Here is a 25,655-nt window from a genome sequence, read left to right as displayed (position 1 = left end):
CAAGAGATAATCTAATGTGATATCTCCTTTCAATTGGTTTGAACAGTTTCTTTTGTGGTGGTGATAGTTGTGGTGGTACTGTGATGGAGCTGCTGCTGTTGCTGCTAGTGATGGTGGTGGTATTGCTCGTGGTAATGCTGGTGCTAATGTTGGTGGTGCTGGTGCTACTGCTGCTGGTGATGCTGATACTCATGCTCATTGGTGCTGCTGGCGGTGATGTTGGTGGTGCTGGTGGTATTGATATGGGTGCTGGTGCACTGGTGGTGGTGTTACTGGTGTTAATGCTGTTGGTGGTAGTGATGATGCTGGTGCTGGTGCTGATGGTACTGGTCGTGCTACAGGGAAATGCTTGTCTATCACTGAGACGGGGAAATAGATCGACATCAAGGGTAGATATAGTGAGTAAACTGGGGGACAGGTTTGTGGATTGGAACAGGAGGCATCAAGTATGGGGGGGGTGATGAGGGAGCAAGCGGTAGGTGAGAGAACTGGAGTAGGCGGTTGAAGGCAAATTTGCAAGAAACTAGAAATCTAAGACAATGGAAACTGCCAGGAATCTATGAGGGTGAACCTAGGCAAGACTCTTAGAAATGGGGAATAGGGAACCTGAAATGGCTACCTCTTGTAATCAGACAAGACTTCCAATGGAGAGAAATGGGAACATCATTTCAGACACAAACCGTAGAGCCAATTTTCTTCCTGCCTACAAGATGTGCAGGGCTAAAGATGTAGCAGAAATTGAGAGGATGGTCAACCACTGATACACCCAACATGAGACCCATATCATGAGCCAGAGCCCACACCTGACACTGTTAGTGATAATATGCTACACTTGCAGACCGGGGTCTAGAATAACAGTCATCTGACAGGCTTCATCCAGCAACTGAGGGAAACAGATATAGAGATCCACAGTCAAACATTCGGTGGAGTTCCGGGAACCCTGTGGAAGAGGGGGATAAACGATTGAAAGAGCCAGAGAGGTCAAAGACAGATCAAGAAAACTTACAGCATTAACTAACCCGGGCCAATAGCATCTCACAGAGACTGAATGACGAACCAAGAAAAATTCATAGAATGACCGAGGCCCTCTGCACATTTATCTTGGTGTTCATGTGGGGACCACTAACAACAGGAGCAAGTACTGTCTCTGACTCAGTTGCCTGCCTTTAGATTTCTTCCCCCTAACACGTCTGTATTGTCTAGGCACAATAGGAAATGATGAGCCTAGACCTACTGCAATTTAGTATGCCAAAGAATGAGGTAGGTGGGAGGGACTGGAGGAGAGGAGGGAGGGGAAGCTGGGATCAGGATGCAAAATAAATAAAATAGATGATGAAAACAATTAGCTCAGATCAATAAACTTGTCTCAGCGATGGCTTAAACGTGTGTATAGATAATCCTTATATATCACTTATATGGAGCTTAATGATAAAAATGATGAAAGCACAAATAAGACAGATCATAAAATAAAGTGTCTCATGGATGGCTTCCAACACATTCTCATTTTGTCTCTCTAAGTCGAAGGGTGATAAATTTGTGGAAACCAAGTATTATGAAATTATTTTCATGGGGGAAATAGCGCTATGCTCTGAAATCTAGAACACCATTGAGGGATGATCCCAGTTCACAGACTGGCCATGAAGTTCATGAACTTACATAAATTCTCAATAGGAGTTCAAATGCAGAATATAAAGTGAAGGTGCTACGCCATTGCTGATGCTTTCTTCAAATGTAGGAGAAATTTTATGAGACAATGTTACATGTCCGTACTTAATTACTTCCACCTAGTGCTTATGAAATATAAATTCAAACACATCATTTGGTAATATATCTTTGATATATGAATAGTTAAAATTAGTGTATTTAGTAGAATTATAAAAAACCAATAAAATTTTGAATAAAAAAATGTAAATTATTTCTCTTTCCTTACAAGATAAAGCACGGGTTTAGTCATACAGAGGCGCATTTGGTGCCAAGAATAATTTTAAAATGGGTGGATTTCAATGAAACAAAAGACATTAGGAATTTCAAGAATATCTTGAGAACAAGTCTATTGCACTTACAGTCTAAGCCTCGAGAAAAACTTAAATTATATTTAATAAATGTCATTGTTATTAATGTTGAGATAAAGTATAAAGAACTGTAAATTGCAAATGAAGCTGACTCAGCAGATCTGCTTTTTCCATTAATTTTGTGGAAAATTTTATCCACATATACAATGCATTGTGATTATATTCCCTTTCATTTTTTCCTTTATATCTTTCCAGCTCTACTGACCTTTTTTTATGTTTTGTATCTTCTGTGTGTGTGTGTGTGTGTGTGTGTGTGTGTGTGTGTGTGCGTGCACACACATAGGCATCTGTGCAGGTTTTATGAAATATCTATACCTGTGTTTTGCTATGACTCCAATGGCCATTTATATACAGAATAACGTGTTTGATCATGCATCTCCACATCTTCTGGTTGTTGCTGAATATTATCTGGACTATATAGACAGTCTTATTAAGTCTGTATGTTCAGTAGTCACTCATTCTCTGCATCTTGACCACCTCCAACTTGGTGTATCTTTATCAACCCTCATGGCATCCTGACTGTGGAAAGGAGCCTCTCCAAACAAGGCTGAGAGACCCTTTAGACTGTAGTTGAAAATTCTCAGAAGGTCATTTGATGTCCCTTTAGCAAAGCCTTAGAGCTCTTTTCTTCTTAATGTATTAATTTAAATACCTTCTTCCAGAAAATTATGAATTTATATTAAAGAACTATTTACTACAGTTTTGCTGTCTTATCTGTGAAATAAGAAAACATGCATAAATTAATAATCATATTCACTAGATAGTTATGCCTAGTAAGCATTCATATACCCATACAGATACAAACTTGCATACACAGACCACACAAACACATACACAAATATATAGAAAGAGATAAATACACACACATTAATAGGCTTTGGTAATATTGATTGTTCAAGTATCAAAATGTCAGAATATTTGTAAAAATATGGAAATGCTGGAGCAGCAGAGGGAAAAACAGTCTTAGGTGGGTTTCTGTAACTTTAGTACATTCTTGAGAGGTTTTTAACTGTGTCAAATGCACACATCAACAGTCTATGGCAGAGCCATAGCAACATATTATTCATAAAATTGATGTTTGGTATGTCTTCTTTACAGAGGCATTTATTTATTTATGTATTTATTTATGTATTTATGTATGTATGTATGTATATATGTATTTATTTATTTATTTATTTATTTATTTATTTATTCTTTTCTCATATATTACATCCTGACCACAGCTTTCCCTCTGTCCACTACTCCAAAGCTCTCTTCCTCTCCTCTCTTTCCATGAATCACTGCTTCTCAGCTTCCTTTCAGAAAAAAAAAGCATTATATATATATAATTCAAAGATTTTTAAAATATACTAAATATTTCCTGGTGTGCTGGTGCTCAGTTTTCTTGCCAGCATGCAAGGGGCAGAGGCTGGCTGATCGCTGTGAGTTCAAAGCCAACCTAGTCTACAAAGCAAGTTTCAAAGAGGTCAAGGCTTCGTAGTGAGACATTGTCTCAAAATACATAAATGAAAAAGTAAATATATAAAAATTTAAAAAACAAAAGAATAGAAATATGAAAGAAGGAAAACTAAGTTTTTAGAATGATTTTTTGGGGATTATAATAGAGTTATAATACTTTTACTTGTCTTATCTACAAACCCTCACAGGCACCCCTGCTTGATCATTCTCAAATCCACGGCTACTTTCACAGTAATTGTAATTACATGCATCTTTGAAAAGGAAAAATAATGTGCCTTTAAGTGTAAATTTGGATTTTCGTCCTTCTTCTAGTTGTTTTGTGTTTTAATGACTTCCTGCAAAAAGTTTTCCAGGATATTATTTTCATATTTGAAGTAATTTTGTTAACTACAATTTCAAAGATTCCACTTTGGTAACACACAAGAAAACAAATTTAAAAAAAAAGAAGCTTTTGGGATGAGATACGACAGTGAATATTTTAGCAGTGCCCAAATCTATCAAAAACCCAGTCCACTGGAGCATAAAATGAATGAAAAACTTTTGAGATTAACTTGTGCAACATTCTTATCTATGGAAGCATCCAACTGGGTTGATTAGAGGATAAACACTAAAAGCTGCACATATTCAGATAAACTCCACAGGGAATGAAGGATGATAACAGTGATGCCACCCTGTTTATACTTTGATAGAAATATAAAATTGTGCCTACATGAATGTGATTAGCCAAAATATGAAATTACTATTAATTCTATCATTCTGCCTTCTTTTTTGGCAGAACCATTCAAAATTTAATAACTGCTAAGAAGTATAGTGTGTCTATTTTAATAAGGATACTTTAGTTTTCTTTAGGAGTTGCTTTATGAAAGCGTGAAGTATAAAGTATATGTGCCTAAGGTCTGGAAAAGGAAGTAAATTTGCATCAGAAATGGAAGCTATCAAAGTTGTCAATTACTGAATGTGACACTGTAACATAGCTAAGATCCTTATACTTCAGCCTCTCTCAGACACTTCTCTTACTTTAACAATGTCTTAGAGTGACGAGGACACACTTGTTCCTTTCAAAATAGAATCATTTTAATAAGAAAAAAGTGTTTTTGTTCCTCACTCCACAAATGTTTCCTCATTTGTTTTTCCTATCATTGCTATTTCTTTACATCATATGCACCTTTTAATATTTCTCCATTAACATTAAACATACTATAAACAGATAAATAATTCACTAACTTTTTCCTCTACTGAGGTTTTATATTTTTTCAAGATTCACGTTCCCCTATGTATCTTAATGTCCACACACACACAGTGCCTATAAAGTGCACATTATACTAATAGGGCCCTATTCATTTAGAAGAATAATTTCGAACAAATGGAACTGCTTACATAGTATACCATAATACAGAAAGTCAACGCTGGATGAACAAACTTGAAATCATTAATAGCACTCACAAAAGAAAACCTAATCCAAAATAACACAGACTTTAGAAAAAGATAATAGATTAGTATATGAACATTTCTAAAGGGACAATAACTAATTCTAGTGAGGAGAAATACAATCAGTCTAAATCTACTTACTATCCTATTTTCATATATATATATATATCCTATATGTATATGAAAAGCAATAGACATAAGAAAAAATAGAAAATTTTACTTAACTTATTCTTTTTTACTTTCATATTTTGTGTTGCTTCAGCTTATCCCTTTAGAATTTTATGTAATATATTTTGACCAAAAATTTTCTCATCACACAACTCCAGTTATATGTACCTTTATAATAAAGTGTAAACCAAGTATCAATTATGTACATATATGGCACACACATGCATATATATATATATATATATATATATATATATATATATATATAATATTCCAAATTTTAGGCAAACTTAAGCAACTAAAATAGAATACAAAATTCTAAGATATATATATGATATATATATATGCTAAGTAGCACTATCTTCGCATTGCTTTGATAATGAAAATGGTCAATAGAATTTGGGGAACAAAGAGTTTATTTGACTTATGTATCTAAGGTTACAGTCTACCTATGGCAGCAAAAGCAGGAGGTGAAGCAGGAGCCATGAAACACTGCTGCTCACTGGCTTGCCCTCCCTGACTTCTTCAAGCGGCTTTTGTTATATAACTCAGACCATCATTCCACAACAAATATCATTGCCCTCGGTGTGCTGAATGAATGACTAAATGAGTAAATGAATCATGAATCTATCAATCAAGAAAATGCCTTAGAGAATTTTCTACACACAATATGATGAAGCAATTTTTACAGTTGAGGTTCCTCTACCCAAATAACTCTTCATAGTGTCAAATTGGCCAAAAGAGATTAGGAGGGGCAACCAGAACCATTGTTCTCTTAACTCTGCACACAATTAACACCTTGTCAACCTGACACACCAATACAACACTATTAAAATTATTCTTTTGGCCCTGTTTATTCCCAATGACATATAGTAATCTTAAATGTTACAATGTGAATATTCTAATTTTTCAAAATCCCACACTCTTTACATATTTCACCACTTAAAAATACAAGGTCTCTTCTCTTAAAAGGCCAGGGTTTTCATCCGAGATTTTATAAAATAAGAAGCAAGTAACATGCTTTCTTAATCCAAGACAGAAGAAACAGAGCATAGTCATAATAAAATGAAAGCAAAATCATACATGTATTGTGTAAAAAGTTCAGTGTTTGATGCCAGGCTCCTTTTCTTTTGTGTTCCATGTCTCCAGCTCTGCAGCACATAAATTGTGTCTCATCAGTTTAGACTAGTTCTACTCCGCAGCTTCTGCTACCCTTGGTGACCATCCTCTGGTTCTATTATTCCTAATATGCTAGAGTATCCACTTACACTGAGGGCACATCTTGATCTGTGGTATCTCAGGGCATCTCACAGTATTAACCCTCAACTTCTCTCCATGACATCCTTAAGCCTTGTAGCCCAGCAACACTCCGGAGACATGTACTGAGAAGCCATGTTTGATTGCATGCGATATACTGTTTGTCTCTTTTGAACCATGATTTCTCTGTGTGCTAATCCTGATGGAAATACCCTAGAATATTTCATCTCAATGATGCTGATCTCTCAATCATTGAAAACTCCTCAGCTGTACAAGTAAAGAAGGTTTCATTTCTGTGCTGCTGTTTTCTTTTTAATCCTAGCTGATTCTTCATCCCTAGTTCACCAGAACAACATATTCTTAACTAAAATACAAAACTCTTAATTCAAACATCACATGAATGTCCTTTATTTCTGTGTGTTGCTTAAAACTTTAAATATTGATATAAGAGGAACCTTCCCCTTAGCTTTGTAAGATTTGAATATGGTTTTGTTACTATCCTCCTATATTTTGGGATGATTTAAATTATTGCTATGCAAAGACCATACTCATCCCCAAGAATGGATATATTCACTAGGTAAACTTCATATGACATTAAGTACAATAATCAAATTCTATTTCACAAGTAGTTGTCATGTATAGTTTTTATGTTTTATGTCTACAATTTTCTTATCCTTGATTCAGTTTACTATTTTATGACTGGAGAACATTTGCATTTAGATAAAGCATATTCATAGAACTAGAAATTTCTGTCCATTTTCAATTTTGTCTGCATTGGTAGGCATCAATTCTAAAAATATTAATCTTTTTTTTTTTTTTTTTTTTTTTTTTTACAGATCAGTCTTTATTCCCCTCCTGGTCCACCCTCTAACAGTTCCTCATCCCATTCTTCCTCCCCTGCCTCTAAGAGGATGTCCCCGACTACCCCACCAGGCCTCCCCACTCCCTGGGGCCACAAGTTCCTCGATGGTTAGGTGCATCTTCACTTCCTGAGGTCAGACCAGGCAGCAGTCCCCTGCTGTATATTTTATTTTGAACCTTTTTTTTTTTTTACGTTCTTTCCCCATGTCCAGGATTTTACTTCCTGTGACATATATTGTGTACCCTTGAGCAGCCTCACCCTGCAGCTATTTCTTGGTGAATTGTGTTTGCCGAATGACTCCTGACTTTTGGAGGACAGTTGAAGTGCTCAGTGTTGTCAGAAGAAATTAAAAAAAAAAAAAAAAGAAAACAGTAAAAATAAAACTCAAACAGCTGTGGAGCTCTGTGAAGGATTCCACAGAAGGAATTCTGGCTTTGTTCTGTTCTTCCCCAAGCCATTGTCCCTTTCACTTCTTGATTTTTAAAAATAAATTTACCCCACAGGGTTCTTTCTAACATCAGCCTTAGGAATATAGACATAAGAGCATGACCTAAGCTGCCATTTTCCTTCTCTCCTATTTTGGGAGAGCTCGGGTGATTCTGAGTTGGTCTCTGTTGTTTTATTTATACCATTGGTTTGAAACAATGTTTCCTTTTTTCCCCCTATTTTGAAAAAAAGAATAAATATACTACATCAAGCACCTAATCAGACAAAGGTAAAATTAAAACATGGCTGTAACTTGTTTTCATGAGGGAAAGGATATAGAAGACAATGAAAAATAGATTATCAAACACTACATACCTTGTTTTAAGTCATTGTTCTATGCTTTCAATACTATTGTATTACTTAAAAAATGTATAATAATCGTCTAATACCATCTATAGCTGAATTTTCATACAGTTTTCAATGTTTTCTATAAAGTGTTAATTACTTTATTTACTGATAATAGTTTTCATTGGACTACTAAAGTGCAAACTTTAAAACTTCCTTTTAATGGCTATCACATAACTGCTGTCTCTTTCACTCACCTTTAGTGTAGGACTGCATTGATTTCTAGAGTAAGCACCAACAGAGGAAAAAAAAATTGGGGAGCCTAAGTCTTTGAAAAATACCTGTTATGCAGTGCACAAACTGGGCAAATTCTTGTCCTTTACCTCCTGAAACAGTCTTTAATGTGTCATGTAATTGCACTTGAGGATCAGCAATGACCTCTGCAAGGGTAAACTGATAGCATTTACTGAGCTTCCCACTAAATCGACTCCATATCTATTTTGCTAGTGGAAATGCTTCTATGCAACTTTGGACCTTGGGTAGGTTTCTGCAAGTGTAACCATGTTATACAGGTGTCCTGCAATGGCCACCTGCAACTCATTGTGCCTTTTCAAGGAACTTCATCCTGCCCTTGTCATTACTTTCACAAATTTACAAAATTCTGTATTCCTGACATCAGTTCTACTGATCTCATGGCCTGAGAAATTTAAAATAGTATAACGTCAGAATGTGTTTTAAAGAAAAATAGAAAGAGAACATAATGCTTATATGTGGAGTAGCAACACAGGTCTTGCTTAAAATGGATCCAATCACACTCAGAATACATACACATAAGCAAGGTGTTTACAACTACCTTTGTATTAAACAGCAGTACCCTAACTTTACTCATATTGGTTTTCCTTTCATGGAGCTGGAGCTGCTGCTGGAGGTAATTTATTTAAGACTACAGTACACATTCTCCTACTCAAATATTGCTTTAAAACCAAATGAAGCAACATTTGCTCCAGCTTCTCCATTTTGAAGTTTTCCTGATTGAACATGTCTGATCTCCTTGGCAGATCTCTTTTTTTTTTTTTTTTATGTCATTTGCTTCCAGCAACCTAAAATACAAGACAATATCTCATGAGTTATTTTAAAGAATTGAGTATGACTAGTATGTGTGTACACACTTGTACATATCTAAATATATGATTTTAAGATGTCGATTTGTGCAAAAAAATTTACTTCCTACTTTTAGTAATTATTGCTTAGAAACTTGTTTTCTTAGCAAAATGTGCTCTTATCATTGTGTGTGTCTGTGTGTGTGTTTATGTGTGCATGTGTGCTTTTTGTTTGTTTATGTGCACATGACTGTACACATGCATTAATGGAGGTCAAAGGTCCTTGTCCAAAGTTTTCTCTTTTGTTTTTCACAGTGTCTGTCATGACAGGAACATTCACTAAACCCATAAGTCACTGATTAGGTTTGACAGGCTTCTCCAAAAACACCAGGGATCCTCCTGTCTCTGTCTCATTGCAATGGCGTTATAGGCACACACGGCCACACAAGGATTTTCCAGTGGTGGCTGGAGATAAAATTCGGATCCTTATGCTGATACAAAAGAACACTTAGCAACCTGAGGTATGTTCCAAGCTAAACGACTCTTAAGCACTCCATTGTTGGTGGGACTGAAAGCTTGTACAACCACTCTGGAAATCAGTCTGGTGGTTCCTCAGAAAATTGGACATAGTACTACTGGAGGATCCAGCAATACCTCTCCGGGGCTTATATCCAGAAGACGTTCCAACTGGTAAGAAGGACACATGCTCCACTATGTTCATAGCAGCCTTATTTATAATAGCTAGAAGCTGGAAAGAACCCAGATGCCCCTCAACAGAGGAATGGATACAGAAAATGTGGTACATTTACACAATGGAGTACTACTCAGCTATTAAAAAGAATGAATTTATGAAATTCCTAGGCAAATGGATGGACCTGGAGGGCATCATCCTGAGTGAGGTAAATCAATCACAAAAGAACTCACACGATATGTACTCACTGATAAGTGGATATTAGCCCAGAAACTTAGAATACCCAAGATATAAGATACAATTTGCAAACACATGAAGCTCGGGAAGAACAAAGACCAAGGTGTGGATACTTTGCCCCTTCTTGGAATTGGGAGCATGACATCATTGCATACACTAGCAAGAATTTGCTGAAAGGACCCTGATATAGGTTTCTTTTGTGAGACTATACTGGGGCCTAGCAAACAGAGAAGTGGATGCTCACAGTCAGCTATTGGATGGATCACAGGGTCTCCAATGGAGGAGTTGGAGGAAGTACCCAGGGAGCTGGTGGGATGTGCAACCCTATAGGTGGAACAACAATATGAACTACACAGTACACCCCCCAACCCCTAGAGCTCATGTCTCTAGCTGCATATGTATCAGAAGATGACCTGATCGGTCATCAGTGGAAAGAGAGGCCCATTGGTCGTGCAGACCTTATATGCCTCAGTACAGGCGAACGGCAGTGCCAAAGGTGGGAGTGGATGGGTGGGGGAGTGGTTGTGGGAGGGTGGGGGGGGCTTTTGGGATAGCATTGGAAATGTAAATGAAATAAGTACCTAATAATAATAATAATAATAATAATAATAATAATAAAGAAACATGAAACTGCCTTCATCCACAAATGAATAGGCACACACACATACATACATACACACACACAAACACAGAGAGAGAGAGAGAGAGAGAGAGAGAGAGAGAGAGAGAGAGAGAGAGAGAAGTCCACGCATACACATACACATAATGAAACACACACACTGAAAATATTTCAATTTACATTGAAAGAAAGATTTCTCAAAACTAGATAACAATATATTGTGTTAGATATGTCATTTAGTAATAAGCTATTCCTTAGAGAAGACTCTAGCAAACCATTGGCCTTAGCAACAAAGTCATAGTAGATAGCTTTCCTGGAATAAGGTGTTGTCTTATGACATATAAAATAAGACAAACTTCTTACTGTATTATTAGTATTGTTTTGTTCTGTATAAAACACATGAAACTACTGAGTAAAATTACTACCTTTTGAGTCTTCTGTTTTAAATTTAATTTAATATTCATTGAGCTCAATCCTAGAAACGGGCAACAATAAAACACCACCTCTATGCCATTTGAAAGTTAATTATGGGCTTTACTTACAATTTAGACTGTGGTTTGGGGAACTTTGAGTTAAAGAGTAGCAATTTTTCTTCTTTAACAAGAGAGGTGACCTCAGCCTTCAGTAAGTGCTTGGAGGAAACATTTAGCACAGCAAAATTGCAAGAGCATCCCAGGAGAAAATGAACTGCCATTGATACCAATGTCCTTTATAAAATAGGAACTTCAAAACACATTTTTCCCTTAGTGAAAGAATGGAGATAGAACTGATTAACAGCAAACTAATCAAAGACCTGGCCAAAAGACGAAGTGCAATAAGCTCAAAACCTTTTCAAACAAAAGTAATCAGCAACCTGCACCACATTAATGACTTTTATCATCAGCTGGAACTCTCTATGCTCTTCATTAATGCCATTATTTCAAGATATAGGCTGTCCTTAGCAACCATCTAATGCACTATTTATTGTTTATGTATAATGGCAATAATATAGAGTTCTAAAGACCTGTACTACACCAAAATTTATCATTTGTAAGTCTCAGAAAGTACTAAATGTGGTAAACATACCATAGACACACACACACACACACACACACACACACACGTACATGCACATGCACACGCACGCACCACACATACACACACGCATGCCAAAATCAAAGTAGAAACAAAGCAGCAAAGTTTTATACATAGTTATATTCCCCTTTATTTACTATGTGTATCGGAAAAGTATATAATGCATAAAAGCTGCTTATAGCCTTAATTTAAAAGATATTATCTTCAGCTTTGAGTGCTAAAATCTCAGCACAGGTTTTGAATATCACCATTACAACTAACAGAGTCAATAACAGAATGACTTATATGGATCTTCCATGATCCATGTAAGAACCTCACAGGAAATAAATGCAACTACAGCTTAGATTATTCTTGACCAAAAAAAAAAAAATGTTATTTTCTTAAACTGATGATATCAAGTAATCCAACTCCATTTGTATCTTCTGAGACTACACAAAAAGAAAGAAATACAAGATTAAAAACATACTCTTATTAATTAAATTATTTTATGATTTTATGTGTCTATAGCATATTTCAATTATCCTCATTAAACTTTATTTTTTATTATTTTAAAGTTTTTACATTTATATTATGAATTTCAGTCATTTCATCCCCTGCTCTCCTCTCCCACAAGAACTCTTATTTTCATGAACTCCCTCACCTATTGTAACATTTTACTTTTATGTGTGTTACACTAAATTTAAATATAATTTACTGGTTGAGCATGGATGAGTGGTGATTCATGGTGTAATAACAACTGACCATTCACTACATCACTGAGGCAAATTGTACCATCCTCACAATCCACTGATCCTGAGGAAGGCATATATCTACATAGCACCAGCCTCATCATTGTTGGAAGGTTGATGGGACAGTTTTATGTAGGTATATGCATAACACAGCTGAAGTGTGTTCACAAGGATATTGTCTAACACTCTTTTGTGCTCAAATGTCATCTTTGTGCTTAGTCAACTTCTTCTTATTTCTGTGATGTTTGCTGAACCTTAGAAGGGTGAACCAGCTTTTTCCCAATTGCTGAGCACAACATGATCACTTATTGTGGCACATTTTCCAGTGATGATTTTGTAGATTAACCTGCACTGGTTGCCATAAGAAGCTTCTGCAATTAAGGCTGCACGCAGCACTAAACTGTGAGGATACACTCGAGTATTTATACGGCCATTTGACTTCATGATCGCTTAGCAAACCACTAGTAGTAGTTCCCCTCTCAAACTTGTGACCTGTCAACCAATGATATTGATCAAGATTACAGTACCAGGTATGTGTTATTGTCTCTTGATCAGCCCTTAGAACCAATCAGAATAAGATTGCTTACTTACTCCTTAAAACCATAGTACTAGTGCACGAGAAGGAACATTCTGACTGGTGAGTCATTCTCATAGCTTCCATGACGGAATTTAGCCCATGATTGTTAGGTATAAGGCTATCATTTTCTATAGTGGTGTGCCCACTATAACTATAAGTTACAATAATTAAACAATGTGGATTTCAAACACCTAAGAAGCCTGCATGCGGGAGGTATACTTTTCAGGAAGAAGAAATATTTCAGTGTGAGAAAAGAATAAGGAAAGACAATGGAGGTTAAAATGACTAAAGAACATTACATACATGTACATGAGTATCGAAGAATAAGAAAAAATATATCCACTAACAGGACATTGGCAAACTTTATGAAAATCAAGAAGTTACAATTCCTTAGAGAATGATTCTTATTGATTACAATAAAACTAAAACTTAAAAAAAAAAAAAACAAGACACTCCTAATAGGTAAGAAACTATAAGCTTCCTCACACAAAACACATTTGTTATATTTACTGCTCAATAAAACAAATGTATTTTATGATTTTTAATATCATTTCAATAATTGAATAGATTTGATATAGCTATGCCTTGGATGTTGTTGGGGAACTTGCAGGATCTACTGCTAAAACCACAAGAAGTTCCATGTGCAACATGAAGTAATCCAATACACATTGTTATTCCAAGTACAGGGGCCTGATATAAAAAAACAAATATTATATTATTCTACCTATACAAAATACGTACACCTTGCTTATTCGTCTCTACAAACAGAAAGTGGGTAGTGAGTTTCGGAATCAGAAGCTTGGGAAAGTTTACTGTGTGATGATTTATGGGTAAAGAATTTCAATTGGAGGGATAATAAGATGCTTAATAAGTAATTGCTGTGGTCACATGGTTCTTATTCTTCTATTTCCTTGTCATGGTCTCTTTCCTATGGGTTCTTGAAGCTATAGCTAGCTGCATCCTGAAATGTTGAAATACAAAGCTTCGAAATATCCATGTTTAACCCTGCATGATATTTAACTTGCATACTGTTCTAAGTGCCATGATTAAAACCTGCAACATCCTGATTCGGTCAGTGATATGTAAGTCACCTCTTCTCTCTGATGATCTGTTTTCAGTGCTACCTAGATTACTCACTTTACAACATGTTCAGTTCAGTTCTTACACTGCCTTTCATAGTACTACAGTGCTTGTTTTAAACCAGTTCTTATTTTACTCAGTAATGATCCCAAAGTACAAAAGAGGTCCTGGGACATAAAACCTAGAAAGTCAGATTGACTGTGGTACTCTGTGGCAACCGTGAAGAGGGAACTTTTTTGTTTGTTTTGCTTTGTTTGTTTTTCATAGGTTTGCCAGGGAGGTCTGAAGAGACCTATGGTTTTATTTTTATCTGGATCTGCTTTGTATAACAAATCCTGAGATAAGTCGGCAATGTAAAGTAGGAGGGAGATGTGGCTGAAGCTTTTCAGCCAAGAAGAAGCAGAGAACACTCCTGTGGAATGTGGAGTGCGCATATCTTCAAGAATCTTTCTGGAGTCACTAATAGGAGTAACTCCCTGATAAATAACAGCTACTGTTGTATACTGAATATGATTGAGCTCTACATTTAGACGGATGAATTATCCTATATGAATTTCATCTCAATAAAAGTCCTATCAAAATTAAAAATGAATATTTAGGAACTATACATTGCATATAGGAAACATTTCTTCACATGTGAAACAAGAATAAAGAAAATTTATCTACTTCATCCTTAGATGAAATATTAGTTGCCTACTTAGGACTGATGTTTATATAGAGAGACAAAAAAAAAAAGAAGAAGAAGGTTCAAGGTCATACATTAAAGTGCATGGGAAATTGTGACATTTATTAACATTTCCTACCAGGTGACACTTGTGCACTCTACCACATGTAAGTCACTATAATAAATTCTCTGTTGGCTACTTATTCTCTCATGTAAAGGCATTATGTAGTTAAACAACATTAAGGTTGTATATTTAGGCTTTTCTTTTATTGAACTGAAGTTTCTATTTATTTTAATTTGAAAATATAAGAAAATGGCTTTTGGTTGATGAAAATTATTCTGGAATCTTCTCATATGCTTGCATTTTAAAATATTATGAGTCACAAAGTCTTGAAATTTTTGAAGTAGGAATAGATGCGTTATAGCACTGCATACAGACAACCAAGGAAATAGCATTTATTTTATCATCATGTTCTCAGAAAGCTATATTTCATACTGATGTATAACCATGGAAATATGCTTTCAAAATGATGTAAAGAAAACCCGAAGGCAAGTTTGTCATGATTAAAAGGACAAGGGAGTCAAGAAACAGAAAGGAAAACAAGAGTCATAAATGGCAGTTGACACACTTTTGAAGTATAAATTCCACTGGGGTATTTACTAAATTTCTACAAAATACATTGTTATTTAGAAAAACCAACTATTATTTATCAGATAAATCAAAACATGGAATTTAGTTATTTGAATGCAAAGTTGTTTTCCTACTAAAAATAGACATAATCTTCTAATGCTCTAATTCAATTTTAAAAGAAAAAAATAAATATCCATTACACATATCCAAATGTCACTTAGAATTTTTCAATTGAAACTTACAAAAGGGAAAATATATGTTCCTATATATTTTTTATATTTTTAAAATTTTAATGTATTATGCAACATAAAATACTTGTAGCAATATGTAAAATATACCTGGGACATGACAGTTATTATTGTTATATATTAATCCTTTGATAGTTTTATGTGATATATTTTGATTATATTCATTCATATTCATGTACTTTCCCCCAACTTCCCCCAGACCCCTTTTCCACAAGTGACCTACCAAAGGGCACACTCCTTTCTTCCTTCCTTTCTTTCTTTCTTTCTTTCTTTCTTTCTTCCTTCCTTTCTTTCTTTCTTTCTTTCTTTCTTTCTTTCTTTCTTTCTTTCTTTCTTTCTTTCTTTCATTTGTTTTTTATTTAATTTTATTTTTAATTTATTTTTTACACTCTATATTCTATTCTCTGCTGTGCCATCCACCCTCAGTCTGCTCCACATCCCACACCTCCATCCCACCCTACCCTTTCTCCATGTGGATGGCCCCCTCCCCACCAGAACCTGACCTCTAAACTGCCTGGGGCCTCCAGTCTCTTGAGGGTTAGGTGCTTCGTCTCTGAATAAACACAGACCCCTGGAAGTCCCCTACTGTATGTGTGTTTGGGGCCTCATATCAGCTGCTGTATCTCTGACCCATAATTGTTCCTGTCTGAAAGAATTACAGGGATGGAAATTGAGAGGAGCCTCGGGAAAAGAAGGTTCAGCTACAGGCTCATAGTGGGATCCAGCTCAAGGGGAGGTTCTAAGCTCTGACACAATTTCTGAGGCCATGAAGCACTCATGAGTCAGATGCAGATATTTGCACCCAATCAAAGGACTGAATCTGCTGACCCTTGTGGTTGAATTAGGGAAAGATAGGAAGAAGATGAGGAGGAGGGCAATGCTGTAGGAGGACCAGCAGTCTCAATTAATCTGTACTCCTTGAGATCTCTCAAACACTGGACCATCAAACAGACAGCACACACCCATGTTTTTAATGTACAGTGTGGAGTTATTTTCTGAAATTGGAGCTTTAGGTTAAATGTGAAACAAACTGAAAAACACCATAAGAAAAATATCTCTAACAATAAATCACTTTGTACAGAGCATGGGATAATAAAGTATCTCTTCATAGAATCATATCTAAGTAAAATGTTTGATTTTTTTTAAATGAAAGTAAATTGATGACTTAGGCAAGTAGATTTAATGAACTACTTGCTGTTGTTGCTTGTTTGATTTTTATTCCTCTAATTCTTTACTTGGAGCTAGAATCTAAGATTTGTCCCAGAACTTTGATCTTGTTAGGCAAGCTTTCTACCACTAAGCTTTAGTTTCAATCTTTCTAATTCTTTTAAAGCTTACGTATTTGAAGTAAGAAATAAACTCAGAGTTAGTATTTTCTGAGGTAAATTTAATTGTTAAACACGTCTCTCTGCATTGTTTTGTGTGTGTGTGTTAATTGCATGCAGTACATTTTGTTACTATTCACCACTCCTCCAAATCCTCCCAGTCTCACTGTACCACTTTCATACCTAATCAGTTTTGTTTCTAATTTTCTTTTAGGCTCCTGGAATCCAAATTGTGTCCTCAATACAATGTTGGGTGTGTAGTTATCCATAGGAAAAGAGCTGACCTACCTAGTATCCTAGCCTTAAAGAACAGTAACTTCCCTCCCATCCCAGACTAGGGGAAAGCTAGGACAGTGTAGCTGGAGTAGGTGTGTGGGTGGGGACAGCACTCTCAAAAAAGCAGGGGGACAGGGAGGGAGTGGGAGGGGCTAACTGGGAAGGGGAATAACATTTGAAATGTAGAAAAATAAAATAACCAATAAAAAGCATCACAGGAAGAAACACTCAGACTAACTGTAAATACAAAATTATATGTGATATATTACTCAGGGCCTATGTGTAAGAAAATGACGCCCTACAGAACATCGTAAAGAAATGTTACGAGTTAAGTATATATTTGAAAGAAGAAAAATCTATTTATATATATATTACTTTTTATATTTTTATATTTTTTATATTTGGTGGTTAATTCGACGTAGAAAGCTAAAACTGTTTGTAAGAGTGAATTTTGAAGGAAAAGCTCATTACAATTAGAACACTAAACAAAATACATCGACAAGATATATCCACTAAGACAGTCTGGACATATCTCATTCTTAGGTCCTCATAAATCAAACACTAAGAGAAAGATCAGACTGCTTAGCGGAAGTGCATGCCAGACTGATTATAAATTTGGGATATATGTCAAAAAAGAAAGAAAAGGAAGACAATTTTACACATAGTTAACTGCATGAAAAGGTCTGCTTCTGAGAAATGATATTAACTTCAGAGTAGTGCTTATCACACTGAAATGGATCACCCTGAAAGCAAAGGGTTTCTATTAGACTGTTGCTGGCACTCAACTTCCAAGTAAGAGGCAGAAATTACATTTGCAGTATTCCCCAGAGTGTTGCTTACTTCTACCACTTTGGTCTTGGCTGTACTGACAGTGTAGCCTTGCACAGTCCTTTGTTTTATGAAAAGCTCGAAGAGGGAAATTGACTACAAGGAAAGAAAAGAATTCACTTCAAGGTTATGTTCAAGCTATTTAGCATTGAATTCCACCAATAAGAAATCTGCTGGTTTGAAGCAAGTTGAGCTAAGAAAAAGAAATGAACTCTTTGTTAAATGGTTAAAGTCTGTATTGTTATGTGGCATTTATGGTTGATCTGTGCTCAGGAGTAACAAGAACTGACCTATTTAGCTTAAAGAATATTCAGTTAAAGTAATGAAGACAGAACGTTTACACAGTATTGTCAAAAATAATCAATTTTATTCACTAAATGTATGTATATTAATTAAGATCAGAAGGTTATTTATCCTACATTCAGTGAAATGAGCAGTAATAAAATATAACTAAATATTACACTACACTGCAAATGTACTACTAATGTAAGTAGATATACCATCTGTTCTCAGGAAAAATAGTGGACTTAAAGATCAAGAAAACCAATAAAAATAATTGTTAGTTATTTGAGGGCATGCAGTTGTTAAGCTCTCATTGAGTACTTACAAAAATGAAATGTATGAATTAAACTCAGTTCCCAATTATTAAGCAAATCATTTGGTGTCATTAATTTATATTTTTTTCATCACTAAAAAAAAAAAAAGACACATATAAAGTTTGCAAGAACAATGGGCCTCTCTTTCTACTGATGGCCGACTAGGCCACCTTCTGATTCATGTGCAGCTAGAGACACGAGCTCCGGGGCGTATTGGTTAGTTCATATTGTTGTTCCACCTATAGGGTTGCAGTTCCATTTAGCTCCTTGGGTACTTTCTCTAGCTCCTCCACTGGGGGCCCTGTGATTCACCCAAAAGTTGACTGTGAGTATCCACTTCTGTGTTTGCCAGGCCCCGGCATAGTCTCACAAGAGACAGCCATATCTGGGTCCTTTCAGCAAAATCTTGCTAGTGTAAGCAATGGTGTCAGCGTTTGGAAGCCGATTATGGGATGGATCCCCGGATATGGCAGTCTCTAGATGGTCCATTCTTTCGTCTCAGCTCCAAACTTTGTCTCTGTAACTCCTTGCATGGGTGTTTTGTTTCCAATTCTAAGAAGGGGCAAAGTGTCCACACTTTGGTCTTCATTCTTCTTGAGTTTCATGCGTTTAGCAAATTGTATCTTATATCTTGGGTATTCTAAATTTCTGGGCTAATGTACAGGGGAACGGCAGGGCCAAGAAGTGGGAGTGGGAGGGTAGGGGAGTGGGTGGGGGACATTGTGGGGGACTTTTGGGATAGCATTGGAAATGTAAATTAAATAAATACCCAATTAAAAAAAAAAGAATTGACAAATGGGACCTCAGAAAATTGCATGAGGCAAAAGACAATGTAAAAAAAAAAAAAAAGTCGCAAATGATGATCATGGACTAATTGTTGCAATGCATGGTATTATGTTTTTAGTCCATAAAATAACCTCAAATACTTCTGCTTTCAAAGTTTGCAAGTTAGTTCCCAAATACAATTCAGTACAACTTTATTTTTAGAGGAATGAGTAAATGTTCTTACTAACCATTCAGACTGTTAGAGCTTTGCAAGAAACAGTCACAGAGCGACTGCACAGAGACTTTTTCAAAGACTTCACATTGAAAGGATGACCTTGCCATTACTGGTACTAAATTGTGCAAGTAGAAATAGAAGTACAAAAAAGAGTAGTTGTGTCTATTACATAAAAATAATCAGACTTTAGACTATGAGTTTATTTTTAATTTAATATAGAATTGAAATGAAGGAGTTATATAATAATTGAACACATTTACCATTGCACTAGAATCTCAAGTATGTATTGGTTCCAGCAGTTATTTTGTTACAAAGATTTGTGTCCATTCGTATGTGTATGTGGACACCGTTTTGTGTGTGGTACATAGCAATGCCACAAATCATATCAGAGGACAGTTTGAAGATGTCCTTACCTTCTACCTTACTTTTTTATATAGACTCTTTTTGAAGCATTTTCAAAGCATATTCTGATCTAGCTGGCCCATCAGCTTCACTGTAGAATTTGGATGGTGGATGGTCTTTTTCTATGTCCAGATATTATATGACTCTGGGGTTGAAACTTACTTCTTCATACTTGTGCTGCAGGCAAATTTTACCCAATTATTAATCTCCTCAGCCAACAATCATATTTTAAATATTATTCCACATATATGTTTTGAGGCTGTGTTTTCACACTGTGTATGTTGTGTAGGCTTTTCCCAGTTTTGGAAGATCGAAGCCATTGTTAAAGCATCATACACAAATTTGAGGGTTTAAATAACATCAAGTGGAACATATTTTCTTGGAATGGGCTTTGTCTACATTTAAGTATGAATGGTCTTCAGATGTTAGTAGAGGACTAAAATATGCTTCATATCATCAGTCTATTTTAGGTTAGTACCAAAGTTCCTCCTATGTGGTGTTAATCTCTATATAGATAGATGATCAGAAGACTTACATATATGAATGTAATTTGAATTATTTGCTTTGTTGATTATTTGTTTTATATTTGTGAAGATGGTATTTAGTTGACCTGATCTGTCTTATAATATCTGAAGGAACTCACACATGATCACAACTCATCATGTCATGGAAGTACTAAGTTGCATTGTCTAATTCTACAAAACCTATGACAGGCTTTTAGAAACATTGTATTAAGGTTAGAATTATTTCTATAAAGTATATGAAAGGAGGAAAATAGTCCTCCCTTTTCAAATTCACAAAAGTATACTTTTCCCATATGAAGAAACTTGAGTGCCCTCTTCAAAAATGCATATCATGCCGGGCGGTGGTGGTACATGCCTTTAATCCCAGCACTTGGGAGGCAGAGACAGGCAGATTTCTGAGTTCGAGGCCAGCGTGGTCTACAAAGTGAGTTCCAGGACAGCCAGGGCTATGCAGAGAAACCTTGTCTTGCAAAACCAACCAAACAACCGAACAACCAAACAAACAAGCATATCATGTTCTTAAGAAGAGCCATATTCAATTTTCTGAGGAACCGCCAGACGGATTTCCAGAGTGGTTGTACAAGCCTGCAATCCCACCAACAATGGAGGAGTGTTCCTCTTTCTCCACATCCTCGCCAGCGTCTGCTGTCACCTGAATTTTTGATCTTAGACATTCTGACTGGTGTGAGGTGGAATCTCAGGGTTGTTTTGATTTGCATTTCCCTGATGATTAAGGATGTTGAACATTTTTTCAGGTGCTTCTCTGCCATTCGGTATTTTTTGGGTGAGAATTCTTTGTTCAGTTCTGAGCCCCATTTTTTAATGGGGTTATTTGATTTTCTGAAGTCCACCTTCTTGAGTTCTTTATATATGTTGGATATTAGTCCCCTATCTGATTTAGGATAGGTAAAGATCCTTTCCCAATCTGTTGGTGGTCTTTTTGTCTTATTGACGGTGTCTTTTGCCTTGCAGAAACTTTGGAGTTTCATTAGGTCCCATTTGTCAATTCTCGATCTTACAGCACAAGCCATTGCTGTTCTGTTCAGGAATTTTTCCCCTGTGCCCATATCTTCAAGGCTTTTCCCCACTTTCTCCTCTATAAGTTTCAGTGTCTCTGGTTTTATGTGAAGTTCCTTGATCCACTTAGATTTGACCTTAGTACAAGGAGATAAGTATGGATTGATTCACATTCTTCTACACAATAACAACCAGTTGTGCCAGCACCAATTGTTGAAAATGCTGTCTTTCTTCCACTGGATGGTTTTAGCTCCCTTGTCGAAGATCAAGTGACCATAGTTGTGTGGGTTCATTTCTGGGTCTTCAATTCTATTCCATTGGTCTACTTGTCTGTCTCTATACCAGTACCATGCAGTTTTTATCACAATTGCTCTGTAGTAAAGCTTTAGGTCAGGCATGGTGATTCCACCAGAGGTTCTTTTATCCTTGAGAAGACTTTTTGCTACCCTAGGTTTTTTGTTATTCCAGACGAATTTGCAAATTGCTCCTTCCAATTCGTTGAAGAATTGAGTTGGAATTTTGATGGGGATTGCATTGAATCTGTAGATTGCTTTTGGCAAGATAGCCATTTTTACAATGTTGATCCTGCCAATCCATGAGCATGGGAGATCTTTCCATCTTCTGAGATCTTCTTTAATTTCTTTCTTCAGAGATTTGAAGTTTTTATCATACAGATCTTTCACTTCCTTAGTTAGAGTAACGCCAAGGTATTTTATATTTTTTTGTGACTATTGAGAAGGGTGTTGTTTCCCTAATTTCTTTCTCAGCCGGTTTATTCTTTGTATAGAGAAAAGCCATTGACTTGTTTGAGTTTATTTTATATCCAGCTACTTCACCGAAGCTGTTTATCAGGTTTAGGAGTTCTCTGGTAGAATTTTTAGGGTCACTTATATATACTATCATATCATCTGCAAAAAGTGATATTTTTACTTCCTCTTTTCCAATTTGTATCCCCTTGATCTCCTTTTGTTGTCGAATTGCTCTGGCTAATACTTCAAGTACTATGTTGAAAAGGTAGGGAGAAAGTGGGCAGCCTTTTCTAGTCCCTGATTTTAGTGGGATTGCTTCCAGCTTCTCTCCATTTACTTTGATGTTGGCTACTGGTTTGCTGTATATTGCTTTTATCATGTTTAGGTATGGGCCTTGAATTCCTGATCTTTCCAAAACTTTTATCATGAATGGGTGTTGGATCTTGTCAAATGCTTTTTCTGCATCTAACGAGATGATCATGTGGTTTTTGTCTTTGAGTTTGTTTATATAATGGATTACATTGATGGATTTTCGTATATTAAACCATCCCTGCATTCCTGGAATAAAACCTACTTGGTCAGGATGGATGATTGCTTTAATGTGTTCTTGGATTCGGTTAGCGAGAATTTTATTGAGGATTTTTGCATCGATATTCATAAGGGAAATTGGTCTGAAGTTCTCTATCTTTGTTGGGTCTTTCTGTGGTTTAGGTATCAGAGTAATAGTGGCTTCATAAAATGAGTTGGGTAGAGTACCTTCTACTTCTATTTTGTGAAATAGTTTGTGCAGAACTGGAATTAGATCTTCTTTGAAGGTCTGATAGAACTCTGCACTAAACCCATCTGGTCCTGGGCTTTTTTTTGGCTGGGAGGCACCTGAAAAAATGTTTAACATCCTTAATCATCAGGGAAATGCAAATCAAAACAACCCTGAGATTCCACCTCACACCAGTCAGAATGGCTAAGATCAAAAATTCAGGTGACAGCAGATGCTGGCGTGGATGTTGAGAAAGAGGAACACTCCTCCATTGTTGGTGGGATTGCAGGCTTGTACAACCACTCTGGAAATCAGTCTGGCAGTTCCTCAGAAAACTGGACATAGTACTACCGGAGGATCCAGCAATACCTCTCCTGGGCCTATATCTAGAAGATGCCCCAACTGGTAAGAAGGACACATGCTCCACTATATTCATAGCAGCCTTATTTATAATAGCCAGAAGCTGGAAAGAACCCAGATGCCCCTCAACAGAGGAATGGATACAGAAAATGTGGTACATCTACACAATGGAGTACTACTCAGCTATTAAAAATAATGAATTTATGAAATTCCTAGGCAAATGGCTGGACCTGGAGGGCATCATCCTGAGTGAGGTAACACATTCACAAAGGAACTCACACAATATGTACTCACTGATAAGTGGATATTAGCCCAAAACCTAGGATACCCAAGATATAAGATACAATTTCCTAAACACATGAAACTCAAGAAAAATGAAGACTGAAGTGTGGACACTATGCCCCTCCTTAGAAGTGGGAACAAAACACCCTTGGAAGGAGTTACAGAGACAAAGTTTGGAGCTGAGATGAAAGGATGGACCATGTAGAGACTGCCTTATCCAGGGATCCACCCCATAATCAGCATCCAAACGCTGACACCATTGCATACACTAGCAAGATTTTATCGAAAGGACCCAGATGTAGCTCTCTCTTGTGAGACTATGCCGGGGCCTAGCAAACACAGAAGTGGATGCCCACAGTCAGCTAATGGATGGATCACAGGGCTCCCAATGGAGGAGCTAGAGAAAGTACCCAAGGAGCTAAAGGGATCTGCAACCCTATAGGTGGAACAACATTATGAACTAACCAGTACCCCGGAGCTCTTGACTCTAGCTGCATATGTATCAAAAGATGGCCTAGTCGGCCATCACTGGAAAGAGAGGCCCATTGGACACACAAACTTTATATGCTCCAGAACAGGGGAACGCCAGGGCCAAAAAGGGGGAGTGGGCGGGTAGGGGAGTGGGGATGGGTGGGTATGGGGGACTTTTGGTATAGCATTGGAAATGTAAATGAGCTAAATACCTAATAAAAATGGAAAGAAAAAAAAAAAAGAAAAAAAGAAGAGCCATATTCAGCGTGGAGGCCACACGATGCCTGAAGTTACTATGTTAACCAGCAGGAATTCATCAGAGCTCTGGCAGCCTTCCCCAAAAAGTCTGAGAAGCTGAAAGTCCTCAAATGGGTGGGCACAGTCAAGCTTGCCAAACATAAATAGCTTGGCTCATATGATGAGAACTGGTTCTACACACGAGCTGCTTTCACAGCATGGCACCTTTCCTCGGAGGTGGTGTGGGGGTTGGTTGCATGACCAAGATCTATGGAGGACAGCAGAGAATCTGTGTCAGACCCAGCCACTTCAGCAGAGGCTCTAAGAGTGTGGCCTGCCGGGTCCTCCAAGCCCTGGAGGGGCTGAAAATGGTGGAAAAGGACCAAGATGGGGGCAACATGCTAACACCTCAGGGACAGAGATATCTGGACAGGATCGCTGGACAGGTGGCAGCTGCCAACAAGAAGCATTAGAACAAAGGATGCTGGGCTAATAAATTGCCTCATTCATAAAAAAGTAATAATAAAAAAAGAGCCATATTGACGTGTGTACAACACTTTCAGATCACCTCATTACTGGCTCTTCTATGATACAGTGATTTAAGGGGAAGGTACTGTGTCGAAATCGTGATGTTTTTTAAATTCATGAGTGTGTATGAATAGAACCCACCATACTTGTGTTTGTGCTGTATGAGAAAGTTCTCATAATGATTACCAAAACAGAGATTAAATTTTCCTTAATTTTGAAAAAAATCACATTATTAAGATGGTGCTTACCATCCATAACAGTATCTCTTACACTCAAGAAACAAATCTAGTGTGAAATAGGAAAAATAACACACTTGACACTTCCACTTGCGTATCAACCAAACACATTTGACCATGTGGAAGTGACATTCTTTTTAATATTTAAAAGAAAATACATAACACAGTAGACTTGGAATTGTAATAGATTATATAGTAATTGCACAAGCACAGAGTCCATTGCTAGCAATTGTAGAGTGGGATAAAACCATACTAACTCCTAAATATCTTCACAGGCCCCAAGATTTCTACCTTTGTTTTCCTTTGGGGAATCTATGTTGTGTATTTTATATACAACAAAAGTAATTACACAAAAATTTCCAGAGATGTCAAGCCCCATAAGAATACACGCTTTGAAATTGA

At 36.6% G+C, this 25,655-nt stretch overlaps 1 pseudogene; it reads left to right on the top strand.

The window, feature by feature from the left end:
* Rps19-ps12 (ribosomal protein S19, pseudogene 12) lies at window positions 24,515–25,001 on the top strand (annotated as a pseudogene).

This window comes from Mus musculus, chromosome 16, assembly GCF_000001635.26.
Source record: "Mus musculus strain C57BL/6J chromosome 16, GRCm38.p6 C57BL/6J".
NCBI classification, from domain to species: Eukaryota; Metazoa; Chordata; class Mammalia; order Rodentia; family Muridae; genus Mus; species Mus musculus.
This window is presented reverse-complemented; position numbering and strand designations above follow the sequence as displayed.